Source organism: Periplaneta americana, chromosome 2 (assembly GCF_040183065.1).
Source record: "Periplaneta americana isolate PAMFEO1 chromosome 2, P.americana_PAMFEO1_priV1, whole genome shotgun sequence".
NCBI lineage: Eukaryota > Metazoa > Arthropoda > Insecta > Blattodea > Blattidae > Periplaneta > Periplaneta americana.
In genome coordinates this window covers 85167268-85188779 of record NC_091118.1, presented here as the reverse complement: position 1 = coordinate 85188779, position 21512 = coordinate 85167268, and positions in this window count along the sequence as shown.

Genomic DNA, 21512 nt, shown 5'->3' with positions numbered 1-21512 from the left:
TTCAAAAAAAATTTAACATCAATATCGTCAGAAATATGACGCTTTAAATGTTGCATTGTGCGACATTTTTAACGTAATGTAATATTTTAAAAACATGTGGACTTAGGAGGAAATAAAAATACACTTGTTGGTTTATGAGACCCATAGAGTTGGTAAAAAAAAATATAAACGCAATCAGAAATATGAAGGTCAAAATTTGTATAATTTTGTGCGATTTGACGTGGAATGACTCATGATTCCGCCACTGTTAACTGAACTTTCTGCCCACACCAACGAGCTACGAGTAGAGGGGAAAGGGGAGTAAGACCCTTATGTCAAACAGAGCGATAAGCATTGCGAGAGCTGTGAGACATTAATTCTCAAGTGAGTCACGTTTACCCATCTATGCTCTAAATGTGGTACAACGCTGTATTACATGTAATATTCAAGTAGAAGTCACTATCGAAAGATATCTTTCAAGTAAAATAATAACAAAAGAAACTGCAACACTGATGACAAAACGCAGTAGGCCTATTCTGTTATTTTCATATTATATTAAGTCTTAGTTAGGCCTACTCGAAAGTGGGTAGTAGTTAATTGAGAGTAAAACTTATCTCCGTAATAATAATAATAATAATAATAATAATAATAATAATAATAATAATAATAATAATAATAATAATAATAATGGTATCGTTTCGTTCTGCGTCGTGCGTTCAGCGATACGGAATGAGAACTAGATTGAGCTTCATGGGGAAAAAAATTTCCTCACAAATTTCGGCCAGTTTATAGAACCGCAGTGCTCACCCAGCATCGTGATAATTTTGAGAAGGTACAGTTGAGTACCAAATTCCGATATCCTAAGTCAGCTATAACGGCTGAGGACATCATCGTACTTATCATACGTTATCTAATTTACATGCTGCAATCTTAAAATTTTACGTTAGCTATTGATCGGATTCTTTTTAAGGAAGATTAACTACCTTACCGCCAATGCGTCAGTAAAGTTGCTTATTTTATGGCTCATTATCTCCGGAACAACTGAAGATATCGTAATGAAATTTTTATAGGATATAAATACAAGGTTTTTAAGCAAGCTGACGCAGATTTATCAAGAAATTCATATTGTAAAAATACTTGAATTTTGTAAATAAAGTAGATGTTAATATTATTTTTATGCAAATGCTCAATTTTCTCAGGCACTATGAATGATATAAGCATGAAAAACATATGTTGATAACAATACAATAATGAAATGGCAGCATAGTAGGTTATACGTATATTTGATCAGATGAAAATATTTTTACATAAAATACAACAAAATGAAATCATTAGCCTATATAAAAAATATATTTATTTTACAACTTGTATTCTTCTATAAATCTGCGTCCCCTTTGCTTAGAAACCTGGTACTGATATTGCGCGTTTAGCCAAAAGTTCCGGGTTCGATACCCGGCCCTAGAACACTTTTCCCTTGAAATTATTCAAATCAGCTTCACAGAGAGTTAGGAAACTTGAAAGCTAGATTTGTAATCTGACACTTCTCCAGCACTGAAAATAGTTTCTTTTCATTAGAGGTGCCATAATCAAAGAAAAGCAGACGAACAAGGGAGACAAACAGACAATACCACTGTGAACACGAACAGGTAGACTGAACTGATGGGCTAGTGTCTAGCAGGGTGGATATTGACACTTTTTGGTCCAGTACCGAGTCCTGGCATCAATTATGCCAGACCGCATGATATTCTCCTGGAATTTGTCATTGTACTTTTCTAAGAAATTTTAAAGAATAAATATTTTAGTTGAGTGGTTGAGTGTTAGAGAAGGCCGTATGGCCTTAACTCTGCCAGGTGAAATAAATAAATAAATAAATAAATAAATAAATAAATAAATAATAAAAATAATAATAATAATAATAACAATAATATTTATTATTATTGTTGTTATTTTATAGTGAAAATAAACGTGATTTTGTTGAAAAGCGCAGATCCAGATCGTCTCTAAACTACAATGTAACTAAATAACATCTGTGTAGCAAATATAATTGACCAACCCACTTATTTTTAAATAATCACGAATGTTTCAGGCTTAGAAGCCTTTAAACATTCGGTAAAGAAAATACCGCTGTTTATGCCCGGTTATAAAAACTGTCTGTAAACAAGCGATTAAAACATTGAACGGTGAACCCTCTGTTCTCAAAACTGAACGAAATAAAATATGTGCAGGTATCAGTGACCGATTAACTGGGAAGTATGAACAATTTTTCTTTTAGAATAACTCTTCCATCTTCTAGCAGGGCAGAGCTAGCCACCGAAAGCTTGGAAGCAAATCTCCAACTCACCTGGCTGAAAACCCGAGAAGAGTTATTCTACATCAGACGCCGGGAAAGTCTCAAGTCATACAATTTTTCTTTTGTCTAAATTGAAGATAAATACAGTTTGTATTCAGTTCTCGATACTGAATAGTCATAGTGAATACTGTCTCTTCGCAGATGCTCATTGCAGTCTGTAAGTATTTGTTTCAAAACCCGAGTGTCGTGTATTTTTTTTAAGCAATAGGCATACAGATTTAAATATTGATATGATCAAAAGACAAGGGAATTTGCTTAATTTTTGTATTAAGAAATATCATATTGAAGGTGTTTGTGACGCAACAACTAGTGATGTGTGCACCTCAAGTCCACAGAGTGATGTCCTGGATAAGCAAAAGAAGGGAAAAACTACAGCATATAGAAGAAAAAGTCTGCATTCATTTGTAAGTACATGAACAACTACTTAGAATTTAGTTTTGTACAATATCCTGACAATGATAATTGCCACGATCAGAATGTGTCATTTGTGCTACTGTTCTGGGAAATGAAACTATGAAGCCGTAGCGACTCATTAGACAACTCAACGATTCAGTCAACAGATTCATCGAATTCTTCAGGTGTATAAGAGATGCACTTAAAAGAGAAAAGAAAATTACTGTACTTCAATTGTACTCATATTATAGAAGCAGACGATTTAAATTCACTGGAATCAGTTCACATATTAATTCAGATCACTTGCAGATGTTGCTATCGTTTGAAAAGTACAATCCCGAACATGAGGGTTCCCGAAGACAAAACATGTGAATTGTGAACCCTTTTGTTGAACACAAGGAAAAAGTCCTTTTCCATGAAGAAACCATTCAACTTCTTGAATTATCATCAGACAAACGACTACAAAGTACTTTTAAATCTATGAGCAATTCGAAATTCTGGATAAGAATGAAAACTGAATATCCAAATTTATATGAATAGCAATCAGATTTCTTCTTCATTTTTCCATCACATATCTCTGTGAAACTGCATTTTCTGCCACGATTACGTAGAACGAAACTGTCCGTTTTTCTACCACATCAATTCATACTAGATTTAACATGCTGACAGACAGAAAACAGCAACAAAAGGCTCACTAGCATCACTAAAACCTTAAAAATTGTCAGGTGTAATGAAAAATAAAATAAACTAAGCACTAGCCTAAGATTCACTTCTTCAGTAACTTATAATAATTCCTGCGTTTTAAAATTTATAATTAATAATGTTGGAATTAATGTTTAGAATTGAGAAATTCATATATTTTTATACATAAAATTATCTACATTGCATATAAAAACATTTAGAGTGGGTATGTACGATAAGTGTTTCACCGAAATGCTGGCATCCTTCTGCTGCTTCCCCTGCTCAGAAGACTTCTGTGGTGAGTTACAGTGCATAATCATTCTTCTCATTACCTTTTTCTCCCATCTATGTCTCAGTCTCCCGAAAGGTCTTTTTTCCTCCGGCCTCCCAACTAACATTCTATATGCACTTCTGGATTCGCCCATATACGCATACATCCTGCCCATCTCAACCGTCTGGATTTATTGTTCCTAATTATGTCAGGTGAAGAATACAATGCGTGCAGTTCTGCGTTGTGTAACTTTCTCCATTCTCCTGTAACTTCATCCCTCTCAGCCCACAATATTTTCCTAAGCACCATATTCTCTGTTCTCCTCTCAAAGTGATAGTCCAAGTTTCACAATCATACAGAACAGCAGGTATTATAACTGTTTTATAAATGCTAACGTTCAGCTATTTTGAGACCAGATTGGATGACAAGGTCTTCTCAACTGAATAATAACAGGCATTTCCCATATTTATTCTGCTTTTAATATCCTCCCGAGTATCATTTATATTTATTACTGTTGCTCCAAGATATTTGAATTTTTCCACCTCTTCAAAGGATAAACTTCCAATATTTATATTTCCATTTCGTACTTGTTCTGGTCACGAGACACAATCATAAACTTTGTCTTTTCGGGATTTACTCCCAAACCTACCTCTTTACAAGCTTCAAGTAAAATTCCCGTTTTCAGTAATAGATGGTGGATTTTCTCCTAACAAATATTCAAGTCATATGCAAAAAGAAGCAGCTGATGTAACCCGTTCAATTCCAAACATTCTCTGTTATCCTGGACTTTCCTATTGGCATATTCTAGAGCAGGCCTGCACAAGGTTTGCGCTCTCCGAGCCGGCTCACAGCTCATGAGCGGAATGCAGATATTAGCTGCTCTCTGTTATGAGGGTGGACTGGTAGAAGGGGTCATCTCGTATAAAATGTACACAAAAGAAAGTACTATTACGAGTACTTATGAAATAAATTCCCGTTCAGTGTTTGCAAAACTATCTTGGACTATTATTAATTGACTAGCCGTACCCGTGCGCTCCGCTGCACCCGTTAGAAATAAATATAAAGTAATTACATAATTAAAGTAGGACATTTGATCCAGGACATATTCGTGTTTGATAGAAGGATAAATCGTTTAATATGTTACTTAATTTAAATTATATTTAAATAATAAAAATGGAATCATTTTGGTCCAGAGAGCACTCATTTGGTGCAATGACAATTCATTTAACATGTTTCTTAATTTTTATTACATGCATCCATAGTTCAATGAACATTGACATAATTTACATTTAATGTGTATACTTTATTTTACTTGTTATATGTTTCCATTGAATTATAGTAATAACTTAATTTTAACTCTTGTTTTCTACGTATTCAGTAAATGGCGCTTGGCCCACTATGGTTCTGAACCCGTCAAATAACTTAAATAACTTATATTATGTTATGTTATGTTATGTTATGTTATGTTATGTTATGTTATGTTATGTTATGTTATGTTATGTTATGTTATGTTATGTTATGTTATGTTATGATGTTATGTTATATTATGTTATATTATATTATATTATATTATATTATATTATATTATATTATATTATATTATATTATATTATATTATATTATATTATATTATATTATATTATATAAAAAGTGTGTTGATAACGGATGTACCCCGATAAGTAAGTTTTCAATTTGTTATGGGGGCTCTTGAATCTCAGGAGGAACAAATTTTACTTTACAACAGGGCAACATAATCTGCTTCGCTCATTACCCAAATTTTTTGCATTGCATTTATTGCATATGTATTTTATGTATTTTAACTCGATTCAATTGAGCATAGTTAAAATTTGGATTATAAAATAATGAAATGCTAAGCTAACATATTATTACTGCATACTAAATCAATACACTCTCGTTGTTCGTTAATTCTCTGAGATAAACATTATTTTAAGAAATACAGGAAACGAATATACAGAATAGCCTATCAAGTTTTCTCTGCATAAGAAGCTATTTTAATCTTACCTGTCCTCAATTCACTCAGAAGTTACTGTAATAACATTATAGCATTATGTCCATACAGAGAAACTACACTTTCCAATGGTGAAATAATAATTAATTATACAAATCGGTTAATTTAGCTTCCGATATTGCTTCATACAAACACAGAAACATTTTCTGTAGGCTATGATTCATAGCTTTCGATTGTTGTTGACCAAGGCCCCTTATAGACGAAGTCATTTGTTTATTTCATTACACGGCCTTAGATGGCAGTTATTTTAATTTTAAAACTCATTTATTTCATTAAATATCAGTCCTATCAAACTTTTTCAAAGGATAAAACTTATCGGAAATGATTTTTAAAGAAATTTTTGTTATGTAACATTATTCATAAAAATCAATAATAAGCGAGATTTTTCGATTTATTTAATTCAGGCCCCCTTATAACCCCGCTTTTAAATAATGTATTTTGAATGCCATATAGCCTAAAATCTAAGTTACAACGAACTTAATTTATATTCCAATTTTCATCGAAATCCGTTCAGCCATTATCGCGTGAAAAGGTAACAAACATACAGACAGACAGACAGACAGACAGACAAAAATTTCAAAAAAGCGATTTTCGGTTTCAGGGTGGTTAATTATATATGTTAGGACCAATTATTTTTGCAAAATCGAAAATTACCAGAAAAAGTTCGGCTACAGATTTATGATTAGTATAGAAAAAGAAATATTTATTTTACAGAAGTAATAGAAATTCTATAGCTACTTAAATGTACAATATCATTGTATTATTTTTTTATTTATCAGTACATCAAAACGAGGTTTTATGCTGTTGGCAGCTGAAAGGAACAGTAGCCTACTGATCGTAATGAAACATCAGTTAAAGATGTTCGATGCTGCCTTTATTAAAGTTGATAACAGAAAACAGTTGCTCACAAATATAAATGTTGAGCCAAACAAAGCAATCATTTTCACAGCCAGCCTGTGTAGTCGTGTATATTATTGCTAATCTTTAGTCTTGTAAAACTCAACCAGGCTAGTAGTATTATTCAAAAGATCTTTAGCTCTTAGGTCACATTGAAGATCAATAAGTTCGAGCTGTAAATCGTTAAATGTTAAACGTTATGTTCCGTCTTTTTGATTCCTCCATACTGTACTGTAGCAGTAGGTAAGCAACGTGAAAAGTCCACACCTGCGGAGTAACGGTCAGCGCGTCTGGCAGCGAAACCAGGTGGCCCGGGTTCGAATCCCGGTCGGGGCAAGTTACTTGGTTGAGGTTTTTTCCGGGGTTTTCCCTCAACCCAATACGAGCAAATGCTGGGTAACTTTCGGTGCTGGACCCCGGACTCATTTCACCGGCATTATCACCTTCATTTCATTCAGACGCTAAATAACCTAGATGTTGATACAGCGTCGTAAAATAACCCCCCCCCCCAAAATACCGTGCAAATTAATTTATGCCGGCCCGGATGGCTCAAGTGGTAGGGGCACGGCATGTCCCTATCGCTTGGTCCGAAGGTTTGTGGGTTCGAGTCCCGCCTCGGGCATGGTGTTGTGTTTGTATTAGTGTAAGTAAAACAAAGGAAACAAATGAAAACGAAAACAGAAAACAAAATAGATAACTTTGGTAAACGGCCTCTGGCCGATTTAAATTATAAAAAAAAAAACAGTTACTGAGAATAGGCCTACACACTGCACTCCACTAGATAGCTGAGTGGTCGTTTCCCTCTCCTCTACCTATAGCAGGCCTGTCATTCTGACGTATCTTCCTCCCCGTTTCGGCGAGCAGTAAACACCGCTCTCCCGCTCTGAAAGAGCTCGCGCGCTCGTTGAGCGCTGTTTGTGCAGGCCTGTTCTAGAGCAAAGTTAAAAACTAAAGGTGATAGTGCATCTCCTGGCTTTAGCCCGCAGTGAATTGGAAAAGCATCAGACAGAAACTCGCCTATACAGACTCTGCTGTAGCGTACGTTTCACTCAGACACATTTTAATTACTCGAACTAGTTTCTTAGAAATACCCAGTCCAATAAGAATATTATAGGCTATAAAACTTCTCTCTTAACTGAGTCACATACCCTTACACTCCCATGTTTTCTCCTATATCTCTCAAATACAAAAAAATCTGATCAATATTCAATCTATCACGCCTAAAACCACACTGATGATCACCAATAATTTCATCTACATAATTATGAAGTTAATCTTCTCAAAAGAATATTGGACAAAATGTTGTACGACGTGAACAAAAGTGATATTCTTCGAAAGTTACTACAGTTAGTCTTTCCCCCCCTTTCTTAAGATAGGTACAATTATGGAATCCTTCCATTGTTCTGGTACAATTTCCTTTTCCCAAATAGCAAGTACAACCATATAAATTTCGCTAGATAACGCGCTTTCATCCCTTTCTATTAATTCTGCTGGAATTTAATCGATAGCTGGAGAATCGTACTTTTTCAGATTTTCTATCGCAATTGCGACTTCAGAAAGTATGGGTTCGGGTATAAATTGCTCAGCAATTTGTAGTTGAATTTTGTCCCTATTATTTCTATTTGCCTATGTACATTTAGTAGTTGTCCAAAATATTTTTTCCATCCGTTCAAGATTGAATTAGAGTCTGCAAGCTGTTCACCATTCTCATCCTTGATCACGTTTACCCTTATGTGATATTCGTTCTTAAATTCCTTTATATCCTTAGCCTATAATATATAAATCTCCAATGTTTTTATTATTACTAAGTTATTTCTTTCTACCTCATTGAATTTTTCCTTCAAGTAATCTCTCTTTTATATTCCTAAGTGTACGACTTGCTTCTCGTCTTTCATTGAAATAATTATCTCTATTCGCCTCAACTGGATTCTATAAGAATTTCAATTTTGGCTGTTTCTTCTTTCTACTACCATGGAACAATCTCCATCAAACCCGATTCCTTTTTGTTAGTTTCATAATAACCTATGCTCTGCTCAGCTGCAATTTTGATACTATTTCTGATCTTTTCCCACACATTATTAACATAACTTCTCAAATTCGTCGCAAGTTGCTAAAACGGCAAATCTATTTGAAATTTCGAAATGATAATGTTGCTTAGTTTCCTATTCTTTTAATTTCGGAATATTGAATCTCCTAATATAAACTTGTTGCTCTACTGGCTTGGCTACTGATACTCTTTCTCTTAATTCTCCAATTCCAAATAATGGTCAGAATTACAGTCTGCCTCCCCTGAAGGTTCAAATGTCTACTATACTAGGCTAATATGTCGTCGTTTATCTACAGTGTCAAGATGTGATCAACTTTGTTGTGTGTCAATCCATCTGGAGAAGTCCGAATATATATTTATGCATATCCTTATGAGGGGTTGTTGTACTTTTGAGAGTTAAATTTTTTGATGTGACAAAGTTGACTAACCTAACTTCATTATCGTTACTAGTTACGTGTAGGCTCTCTTTTCCAATAGTCGGTTTAAAAATATCCTCCCATTCTACTTTAGCATTGAAATCCCCCAATAAAATTTTCATGTGATATCTAGATAACTGATCAAAAGTGTGTTCCAATTCCTCATAGAATTTATCCTTTAGATCATACCTGCACAAACAGCGCTCAACGAGCGCGCGCTCTCCTTCGGAGCGGGAGAACTGTGTTTACCGCTCGCCGAATCGGAGAGGAAGATACGTCAGAATGACATAGACTTGCTATAGGTAGAGGAGAGGGAAACGACCACTCAGCTATCTAGTGGAGTGCAGTGCGTATTCTCAGTAACTGTTTAACGTTGCTTACCTATTGCTATAGTACAGTATGAAGAAACCTGTAAGACGGAAAAGTGGTGATCAGGAAAATTCTTTCAATGTTGCATGGAAAAATGCTTATTTTTCATAGCTGCTGGAGTAAATACTCAGTGCTTTCTCTGCCACACATTTTGAAAGGTAGAAAGAAACGTAACATAATGCGCCATTACGAGTCCAGACATAAAGATACTAAAGATATTAATCTTCAAGAATTTAAATATCTCTCTTCAGGGAAAAGGCGAGCTCAGTGTTGATATGTTGAATAAATTACGGGATTTCAGTCGTAAACTTACACTTTTCCTAAGTCAGTTTCGGGAAGGTAATAAGGCTTACTTTCCAACGATAGAAACTGCTCGTGATGAAGCCATGTTAAACGATTACGTGCGAATATTAATTGAAATTCAAAATGAATTTAATTCTAGGTTGCAGATTTGTCTTAAGGTCCACACCTGTGGAGTAACGGTTAGCGAGTCTAGCCGCGAAATCAGGTGGCCAGAGTTCGATTCCTGGTCGGGACAAGTTACCTGTTTGAGGTTTTTGCGGGGTTTTCCCTCAACCCAGTATGAGCAAACGCTGAGTAACTTTCGGTGTTGGACCCCGGACTCATTTTACCGACGTTATCACCTTCTCATTCAGACGCTAAATAATATAAGCTGTTGATAAAGCGTCGTAAAATAACCTACTAAAAGTCTTGTCTTAATTGGAAAGAAGTTTAAAGTTATAATAAATTCCTTCAACAGCAGTTGAAACAATGTCATATAAGTTACAGGTGGGCCTGGTTGGCGCAATTGGTATAGTGCTGGCCTTCTATGCCCGAGGTTGCGGGTTCGATTCCGGGCCAGGTCGATTGCATTTAAGTGTCCTCATATAACGTCGGCAGTTGCGAGCGTCGTTAAATAAAACATAACACTTAACGATTTACAGCTCGGACTTATTGATATTCAATGTGGCCTAAGGGCTAAAGATCGTTTGGATAATACTACTAGCCTGGTTGAGTTTTACAAGACTAAACATTAGCAATAATATCCACGACTACACAGGCTGGCTGTGAAAATGATAGCTATATTTGGCTCAACATTTATATTTGTGAGCAACTGTTTTCTACAATCAACATTAATAAAGGCAGGCATCGAACATCTGTAACTGATGTTTCATTACGATCAGTAGGCTACTGTTCCTTTCAGCTGCCAACAGCATAAAACCTCGTTTTCATGTACTAATAATTAAAAATGTAACAAAATGATATTGTACATTTAAGTACCGTATTATTTCTGTAAAATAAATATTTCTGTATTAATTAATAAGTTCAAGATAGTTTTGCAAACACTGAACGGGAATTCATTTTATGAACCTCGTAATAGTACTTCCTTTTGTGTATATTTTGTACGAGATCACCACTTCTTCCAGTCCACCCTATACAGAGCGTAGCTAATACCTGCATTCCGCTCATGAGCTGTGAGCCGGCTCGGAGAGCGCAAACCTTGTGCAGGCTTGCTTTAGATAGTCGTCTTTCTCCCCTATAGGAACGTGAGAATTTATAATTACGTAATTATTAATACTTATTTTAGTTAAATGCATAAACTTAAAGGAATTGGAAAGGTATTTACGAGTAAATTTGTTGGGACCGGGCCCTCGTCTTATATAAAAAGAATTTACCGGGCCACGGTCACTCTAAGGTTGAGAACCAGTGTTCCAGGGTTTTATGGATCGAAATGTTTTGCCTCTCCCCGACGATTTCCGTATTGTACAGACCCACAAACAAAATTTGAGCCACCTGACTTTTCTAAGTTCCAGTTATAGGCCTAACATACTCCTCAGCTTGCGCAGTATGTTATAACTGGAACTTTTTTCAAGTTTCTAACAAGATTATACATTATAGGACGAACTTCGACACCTAGAGAAGTATCTACTAACCGTCTTTGCACTCGTAGGGATAAGTCAATAAGTATAGAGGAATCATAAATAAACACCCGCAGCCGTATAGTAAACAGAGAAACATTCATTTCAATCACAAGATTACCACAAAATAGATTCGCTCTCGGTTGGTATAGTATTGGTAGTTTGTCGCACAGACGAATTTTTACATCATATACTTCAATGAAAAGTTACGTTCTCACTCAATGTGACAATCCCGTACAAGCTACCCCTCTAGTCCGCACTCACCCCTTGTCCATAGATATACTTCCTGTTTGTCGCTTTAAAACAACTGGTTTAGGCCTATCAACCTTAGTGGCGCGTGGGCGTGTGGGGATGTCGCTTCAGAATTTTTGTGCCGTATACTTGCCACTGTGACCAAATGCAATACACATAGTTCGTGAGCAAAAGATGGCCACTATACAAAAATTATTTTTGTATGGAATCATAACAGAAACTACTCACACTCGGGAACCTTCGGCGTCAACACAATAATCTGCGAAGTATCGGACTCTTTTGTGCCTCAACTATTTCTGACGGCTACGATTCAGTCAATGAAGTGTGTATATCGTTAAGCTTCTCTTTAAGTGACACTAGAGAATGTCGGCCTGGGTGGCGCAGTCGGCAGAGTGCTGCCCTTCTGTGCCTGAGGTTGCGGGTTCGATCCCGGCCGAGGTCGATAGTATTTAAGTATGCTAAAATGTGACAGGCTTGTGTCAGTAGATTTACTGGAATGTAAAAGAACTCCTATGGGACAAAATTCCGGCACACAGGCAACTCTGATATAACATGGCAGTTGCGAGCGTCGTTAAATAAAACATAATTTACAATTTTACACTATAGAACAAAACCCAACGCATTTAAATCGGGTCATGAAACGGTTATTATGGTCGCCAGTAGGCTTATTTTCAAAAGTTGCAGTATTTCGTCATGACGTAGCGCTCAAATGATGCCTAATCTGATATGCGTGCTTTATACAAAAAGGGATTATTGTCCTAGAAACAAGCATACGATTTTGTAACATTTGGTCTAATACAGCCTGCACAAATATCAGTGCGGCTTATATGTTGTTCATTGTGATGTAATACATGAAGACAGGACGTTATATTGACTACACGTGATGGGAATTCCACTCACTACATGTCTGTGCTATGATTGAGGTTAGAATTACATACGAACAAAAAAAGTAAAACTCTGTGTAAATGAAATTATATTATAAATAACTAGTGTAGTTGAAAAATAGGTCCGATTAAATGGTAAACATTTTTTTCTACATTTCCTTTTTTTTTTTTTTTTTTTTTTTTTTTTTTTTTTTTTTTTTTTTTTTTTTTTTTTTTCGGTTTCACGAATTTAGGTAAGGCATGTTTCCACATCAGAAAAATTTGTGTTGTTAACTGTACATCTAATATCGGGCAGTAGGCTACATCTCACTTGATGATATGTGTCAAAGGAAGAACAATAAAATTGTTTGTATACTGTACTTCTGAAGTCTGGTTAGGGACTACATAGTTAGTCAGCGATGTATGCAACGGAGAGGAAAGAACTAGCCACCCTACCTCATTTTCTCCTGATTTAGTTGCCTCATGAGTTATGCTTTATTAGTGTCACTTATGAGATTCAAACCTGTGTTTGAACAATTGACTAAAGAAGATCTCGTTAAGAGGCGTCCATCCTTATTTGGGGTTAAATTTAATAAGATGGATGATACTCTATTATTGTCCATTCTTTGAATATGTTGATTTTCTTGATACGGTACATGTTCTTTCTGAAAGATTAAATATTCCAAGGGAATCAATCAGGAGTCTAAACAGAGATTCAAAAGAAGAAGTAGGCTATTATCACATTGCGAATGAAAATGAGTGTTAGAGAAGGCCGTATAGCCTTAACTCTGCCAGGTTAAATAAACCATTATTATTATTATTATTATTATTATTATTATTATTATTATTATTATTATTATAAAAAATATGGGTCTTTGTACGACTGTTTTTGGAAAATATGTGGCGTTGCCGAAACTTGACTGACAGGTGTTCCTGTGTTATACGGCGATTCCCTGTGTTGAGTTCATTGACATGATTCCGATGAACGTAATCATTTGCGGTTTGTGGTCTTCCACTGCGTCCTTTGTCAATCAAGTTGAGAGTTGCATCAGGTTCATTACGAGCACGAGCAGACCAAAGTCACACAGTACTGATGTCTAACATTGATCACGATAAACAATCTTCAATCTCCGATGAATGTCTATCGGGAACACATTTTCTGCTGTTAAAAACTCGATCACACCACGCTGCTTCAGACGCAACGACTACAGTGCTGGTACACCCCGCCATGTTTCAGACTATAACTTAGAGCTCTCTACTGGCAGAGATACGATACTTGCGCCATTGATAGCAGAAAGTTCACTGAATACAATGTACTATCACTAATATTTTAACTATATTCGCAGCGACTAAAAAATAGGAGACATTACTCGTCAGCATACCCTCGTAAAAGATTCAACGCATGAGTACGTCAGACACCAGTGAATAGAACTATCATCGGTTACACTTTACACGAACACTGTGGCGAATAGGCATATGTGGTTGTTTGGGAAAAGGGGTGCTATCTGTATCTGAAAGATGACTTTAAAGTAGGTGTTAGTGAAACCTAATAAATGATTATTCATAATGTGTACGAACAATATATTTTAGCGTAGATAAGAGTAATATAATTTTCCTACTAATAAAACATACACACCCTTTCTCTTCTTTCGACTTTTCAAAGATTATTTTTTTAATTATTGGAACTGGGCTTTAAAACGTCACAGAATGATAACTTGAAAAATTAAATATAGGCCCTACCTGTGGGGTTTTCACTGAAATAATTATTTACTCTGCGGCTACTACCACAATTATTTTGTCGGCCTATTTTTGAGATATATCCTGTATAAATCTGTGAGATACGATAGTCGACTACCAGACTTATGGTAATGGATTTGATGGCTGAAAAGGAATCCGTAGTTCGGCGCATAGTGAAGCCCGATGAGCAGTTCTATACAATTGTACATCTATGTATTCCATTACTCCTTATGAAGTTTCAGAAGTAAACAGGTCTCCTCGCGAATATTTTCAATCAATGCTAGTACTAATGACTTGTAGTTTTCGAGATCTTATTAGCCTGGTTCTTGAGACTTACGTACAAATGGTAGCAATAAAATTCCCATATCAAGAAAAATTTCGAACTTTGATAAGCTTCACCGTATGTGTTTGTAAGGCGATGAATTCTTTCGAATGCGCCGTAACTTTTTTAACCAGACACTTAAGGGCAAATTAGATAAATACAAAAAAAAAGTTCCTTATCAAGAGCTCGATATGCCGTAGAAAAAAACGGTTGGAATAATGACGTATCGATATCTACTTCTTCGAATGGCCATTAACTTAGATGTGCAAAATATTTACACTTAGTTTTCTGTTATTTAATGTTTTCACTTGGTTATTTAACGACGCTGTAGCAACTACTGGGTTATTTAGCGTCAATGGAATTGGTGATAGAGAGATGGTAATTGGCGAGAAGGAGCCGAGAATTCGCCATAGATTACCTGACATTCGCCTTATGGTTGGGTAAAAGCTCAGAGAAAACCCAACCAGGTAATCAGTCCAGGCGAGAATCAAACCCACACCCAAACGCAACTCCGGATCAGGAGACAAACGCGCCACCACATGAGATACGCCGGTAACTAAATTCGTGTTTACTGCTCAGATTTAACAAGAATATGTCCAGAAAGGTGCCGGTATATTTTCTAAGGTGCTACGCCGTGCCGTGAAAAACCTTGAATATGGTTCTGTGGAGTTGAGAGAGATGTAACCCAGATATTATGCACAACCTTCAATTTGACAGGCACGAGTTTGTTCCGGAAAATGCGAAAGTTGTAAGAGATACATCTAAGATATGCTTTAATAACAAAGGAGATACCGAGATACACAAAAGTCCATCGCGCTACGCGAAGTACACAATTTTTTTTAAATAACTGTTAGGGCCGACTTATTTTTAGTAGGCCTATTATCTCTTTGTAAATAAACTTATGTTATTTGTATAAATGAATATGTTTTCTTAATTACACGTCTAAGTTTTTTTAACCCGCAATTGGTGAACGGGAGAACAGTTCGGGAAAGAAGAAGATACCAGATGATAGAAGACATTAAGATATGGATCATATGAGGAAACAAAGAGGAAGGCAGAAAATAGGAAAGACCGGAGGAAGCTGAGTTTCAGTGAAAGACCTGCCCTCGGGCAGAACACTAAATGAATGAATGAATGAATGAATGTATTAATGAGATAACTTATAAAGGTCGTCTTCATTTACATCAGAGCGTGCTCACTTCTTAACTGTGACTTACTTTTCAGTAAAATTGAACAAAAAGGGTATGTTTTTAGCGACCATATCGTTTGTAGCTATAAAATTCACTTAAATTTATTGACCGAATCAGCAATAAGCTTCATTATTTTAGTCTCGATCAGTTATTTACCAAAAGCGCCAAAAGTAATTATTAACAGCCCAAAAACTCTAAAGTAAACAGTGCACATGCGCGAAATCCAAAGATGATAAGAGCACCAAAAATAAAATGTAATGAATTTAAAAAAAAAAGCGCACCTTTTTTTTTCCATGACATGACAACGCCTCTATTTTTGTGAGAAGATGTTTGAATCCCATTCTTCTAGTGATTACTCGCAAAGTCACCCAATGCTTTGGCTAAGAAGTGTTCTTTCTGCAGTTGTTGCTCGTTTTTCCTATTTGATTGTTTTGTATTTTCAAGTAGGCCTAAGTTTCAGTTTGCAGCTCGTTTAATGTCTGCGCTAATAAGTGAACCGAAGGATGAGCAATGTAAAATAAGTTTTTTAAGTGCCGGTGATAGACTGCACTGTTTGTGGTGCGAGGGATCTTTGCGGCAGGTTCATCCCACAAATGAGGTGGAAATTTACAAGTATCACTGTTAACATATGTTTATAGAATATATTCAGCAAATTCTGTTATTTTATAATAATTCAAAGCATTACTAAACAGTTCACAGAAAGGATCTTCAACTTCATCTGAGGGCAAGAAAAGTAATCCGAAGAACATTTTTAACCAAAGTGAAATGTCTGTTTTCATCGTCGTAAAGCTTCTTCAACTCAATATGACAAATATGTCCACGCCATGTCTGGCCTAAATGAAAACGGTAACATTTTACTACTGGCTGAGGAAACATTTTCTGAAATGGTAGCTGCTAATTCGAAGTCGAAAAGAATCTGTTTTGGAGCAAATCTAATCCGGAAGGAAGACACAGTTATTTTACAAAGCGCCACATCAACCATAACACAATTCACATTTTGAAGGTAAAATACAATATGCAATCTATAGGCTACAAAATGTCCCATATTGAATACGTGAATAGTGTATATTGACTATTACACTTTTACTATGTCATACTACTTTTGGCAAATAAAACGGTATGTAACGACTTTTTCAACCATTTTAACCAATCATGGCTGCTTATCCTACAATTTTTATCACCTCCCTAGCATTTGTTTTTATCACCTTCCTAGCATTTGTTTGTTTTTATCACCTCCCTAGCATTTGTTTCTTTGTTTGCCTACATTGTACTTTCAATAGTAATTGTACCTTTTAAATTGATTCATGTATATTTCATCCTTAATCCTTAATTAAAACTTTTCTATCGTTTATCTTGTTTATATTATTTAGGTTATGTTACAGCTTCCGCTTTATGAGATTATGGATAGTCACGTATCAGAGATTGTTTAATATAATATATTGATAATTGGAGTGGAATGCATCTTACTGCTTTAATAAAAATGATACTGAATCAAAAAAGTCTTCTCGACTAGTAATTGCCCATAGAGTTCAATGAAGATTATATTGTTGGCACAACTGGTAACAAGAGAACAGCTGACCATAACACACTACTAATATCTAGCGGAATATTTGTAATGATGAGATTGTACAATAACACATTTTAAATACAGTTTAGTATATTAGTAAGTCACTATTTTATTGTACTAGAGTACTCTATATCTTCTAATCTATATATACTTTCCTGTGATCGTGTAATAGTCAATTAAATCTCACTCGACTTCTGAATTTCTCTAAATAAATCAAAACCTCTAGTGAGATTACTGTAGATAAAACACCTTCGGACATACCAAAAAGTGTCATCCATCAAAACTACTTCCGAGTTTTTACGCAGAAACTCCAGGTTTGTTTTACAAGCATAAATTACTATTTTGTTTCTGTTCAATATAACAAGACGATTCATTCTTTGTTGTTAAAATGTTACTATTCCTAAGCTGTATTACAGCTTCGCCAATACTTTTGGGAATAGGGGGTCACAACCCTTAACCGCAAATTTTTCAGCCCATTACCTGAGACCCAAAGCGCCAATTTTTCGGCGCTTAATGGTTGTCACATAGTAATTTTTTCTTAGCCTCCCCCCTTATTTTCTCCCTTTAAAATTTCCCATTATTTCATTGGCTTCTGTTAGATCTATATAGTGATAAAGAAGTAGTTTTAGTCTGGAGCCACAAATACTTTAAACATAAAAATCGTTTGATACTTACCTGTACGATATGTTCTTATGCAATATTTCAGTCCCCTCAACTTGTTACAAATATTACACTCGAGAGGTTCAGGACGCAATACTGGGGAAATAGGCAATTTCCCTAATATGTCCTGGATGTCATGTTATCTTGGTAATTAGTAACAAGCAGTGGGGAAGTGTCAACCCAGAATAAACAGGTAAGTATCAAACGTTTATTATGTTGAAAGTATTTGTTTGCAAACTAAAATCAGACATTTATCACTATATACATCACACAGAAACCAGTGAAGTAAAAGAAAACTGCCTCCTTTGGTGTAGCTTTTCTGGAAAAATACCACTTTTTTATGTGGTTCTGGATTTCAGCACTATAGAAGTGGACCATTTATGTTTATGAACATCAAAGAAGATATATTAGGAACTGCAAAAGATGATATGAGATCAGTACGTATCTCCATGCAAAAATGTAATCTCCATGTACAAAAATTAGGCACACATACACTGTATGGCTCCATATAGGCAAAATTTTCTCTTCCCCATACGATTCATTAAAAGATTCTAGGTTCCCATACAATGCATGGCCCCGTATGGTCTCCATGACAGCACTAGTCACTATTTTATGTAGTTCGGTGCTTGTATCAGATACGGTCTCGATCACGATAGTCCTTTGATGTGACATGTCATACTAAAAAGAGAGCTGTGAAATAACATAACGGAGTCACTAAATCGTCATGTGACAATTAAGAAAATATACCTACAAAGTGTAACAATTATGCAGAAAAAAAAAATTAACAATTTTCGTTTCGTACTAATGCGACATGATGCAACACTGAAATGAAATATTATACTTGTAGGCCTACATGTAGCGACATGAGTAATTATAGTTTTAAAGGAAAAGATTGCTACAGCAGCTCATTCTCCTGCAGATACATTCAGTTCAGGCAAAACGTCTGTTTCTGTCCATACAAAACATTCTGGCTAAAACGTTTCGGCTATCAAGTAACATGTAGGGTACGATAAAACGTTAGGTGTAGACAGAATATTGTCTGCTCTCGCAAAATAGCGATGTAGAATTATGGCCATGAAAGTGTACGTGGGTAGATACGTTACATGCAAAAGAGTACTTAAGGCTACTGCGAACGGCTAATGTTTGTGCGTTTAATTTTTTTTTCCTGCGAAAGAAATATTTCGTGATTATTATGATTTATATTTATTTACTTGTAATCTTTCATCGAAGCAAATCATTACGACCAATTATTGCGACTTACAGGCCTATCCATAGTTTGTTCCTGAACGTTACTTAACAAAATACCTCTTTTATTCAACTACAATTCTGACATTTTTAAGTACTCAAGGCCAAATAGTATTCGTCTAACTCTAAAGTCTATACATAAATATGGAAGTACATACGTACACTCTACATGCATGCATACATACATACTCGTACGTACGTACATACATACATACATACATACATACATACATACATACATACACATACAGTCCACATCTGTGGAGTAACGGTCAGCGCGTCAGGCCGCGAAACCAGGTGACCCGGGTTCGTAGATGGGAAGATAATATTAAAATGGATTTGAGGGAGGTGGGATATGATGATAGAGAATGGATTAATCTTGCTCAGGATAGGGACCAATGGCGGGCTTATGTGAGGGCGGCAATGAACCTCCGGGTTCCTTAAAGCCAGTAAGTAAGTAAGTAAGTAAGTACCTAAGTTATTATTATTATTATTATTATTATTATTATTATTATTATTATTGTCTCATATTTTTGTAAGCTACGTCTCATTTTTTGACTTACTGTTCGCATTTTTATTATGCATTTTCCTTTCTTTCTATGTTATATATTATGTCTCTTCTACTGACTTCTTGTTTACATTGTACTATGATTATCTACTTCAGTTTGTGTGTGTGTGTGTGTGTGTGTGTGTGTGTGTGTGTGTGTGTGTGTGCGCTGTATTTTGTAAATTTGTAGTGTTCTTTTGTATCCCAGTTTTACTTCTCGTTGAGTGTTAGAAAAAGCCAAATGGCCTTAACTGTGCCAGGTTAAATAAACCATCATCATAATTATAATTATAATTATAATAATAATAATAATAATAATAATAATACTTATTATTATTATTATTATAAATACATACATACATTACATTACATACCTAGTGGGTTGCACAATAAGCCTCAGGCTGAAGTGCTAGTCTTCGGACCCTTCTCCGAAAAAAAGACTATGTTATATTCCTGCGAAATGTCAAATTATTTTTAAATAAATAAAATACTTAAAAGAAGGCTATATTAGTTTCCTGCGGAATGTCATCAATTATTTTGTAATTTAAAAAAAGCTTACTTTGACAACGAAAACAATGGAAGTTCTAAAAAATGTTGTCGGAGAACTGATCACTCAATGGAATGGATTTAGTACTGCAATGGCAGCTTAAAGTGTAGGCCCATATTTTATTACATCATCATCATCATCATCATCATCATCATCATCATCGTGAAGTTGGAAGCTAGACTTTTCGAGCTACTCATATTTCGTTTTCATTCGTGCTCCAAAAGAGGGTGTTGTAGATATCTCAATATGCATTGCGTAGTGTTTTTTTCTTCATCTATTTCTCAGTAAGTTGTTTTTGACACTTAGCACATTTAGAATGTTAGGTTCTCAATTGTGTAACTGATTTCGTAGTCTTTTGTTGGTTCCTCCAATACATCTTTCATTTTTTGCCTGCAATAGTTCTTATTGTAAGTATCGTAGGGAAACAATCAATACGTTCTGTCATTACGTTATATGTTACCATTTTATGTCAAACTGTTCTTTATTATTTACCTCGCCACATTGTCTCCTCCACTTTTATGAATGAAAAATCCGTATCCAACGCATACACTTTCATGGCATGCGTTATAACCACATAGTTCAACATTCTGCCGCTGAGTGGTGCTATATTGCAGTTAAGCAGCGCTACACTGTGTCAACGGAAGTACTTAGGAAAACAACAGAAAATCAATGTTTATGGCGGGCTGTGTCTAAACACTGACGTTACGTAAGATCTCCAGAGAGAATGGAAAGAATAAGAATGAATGGATGGTAATAAATACGTTAATAAAGTGAGTCGTGAAACAACACATCCTTCTTTTCATTCTTGGCTTTCGTGAATACAAACACCACCCAAAACGACACGAAGGCGTATTTTCCTGCGGGGTATGAATGAAGAGAGTTCGCCGAGGATACTGTTCTACCTACGTTGATTAAAATATAAGATACCGCCCTTTTGTGTATGTACCTATCTGATTTCGAGGTGAGATAATTTCCTTCTTACCGATTTGCGTAGGCTTGAAGCCCACAGCTTCGCATAATAATTAACTTTTATGTTGTGTTTTAGTGTGAATACATTCTCGTGTCAACATGCAACTCTTTGTTCTTGTACGATGCATTATATTACATGAGTCACACGTGAGTAGAATTTGCCATTCATTTAATTCATTTATTCATCAAAATAATAGGCGTACATCTAATGACAAGGCTCCATTGCATTTATGGAAACAAGCTGTGTGGTATAATGGTGCAA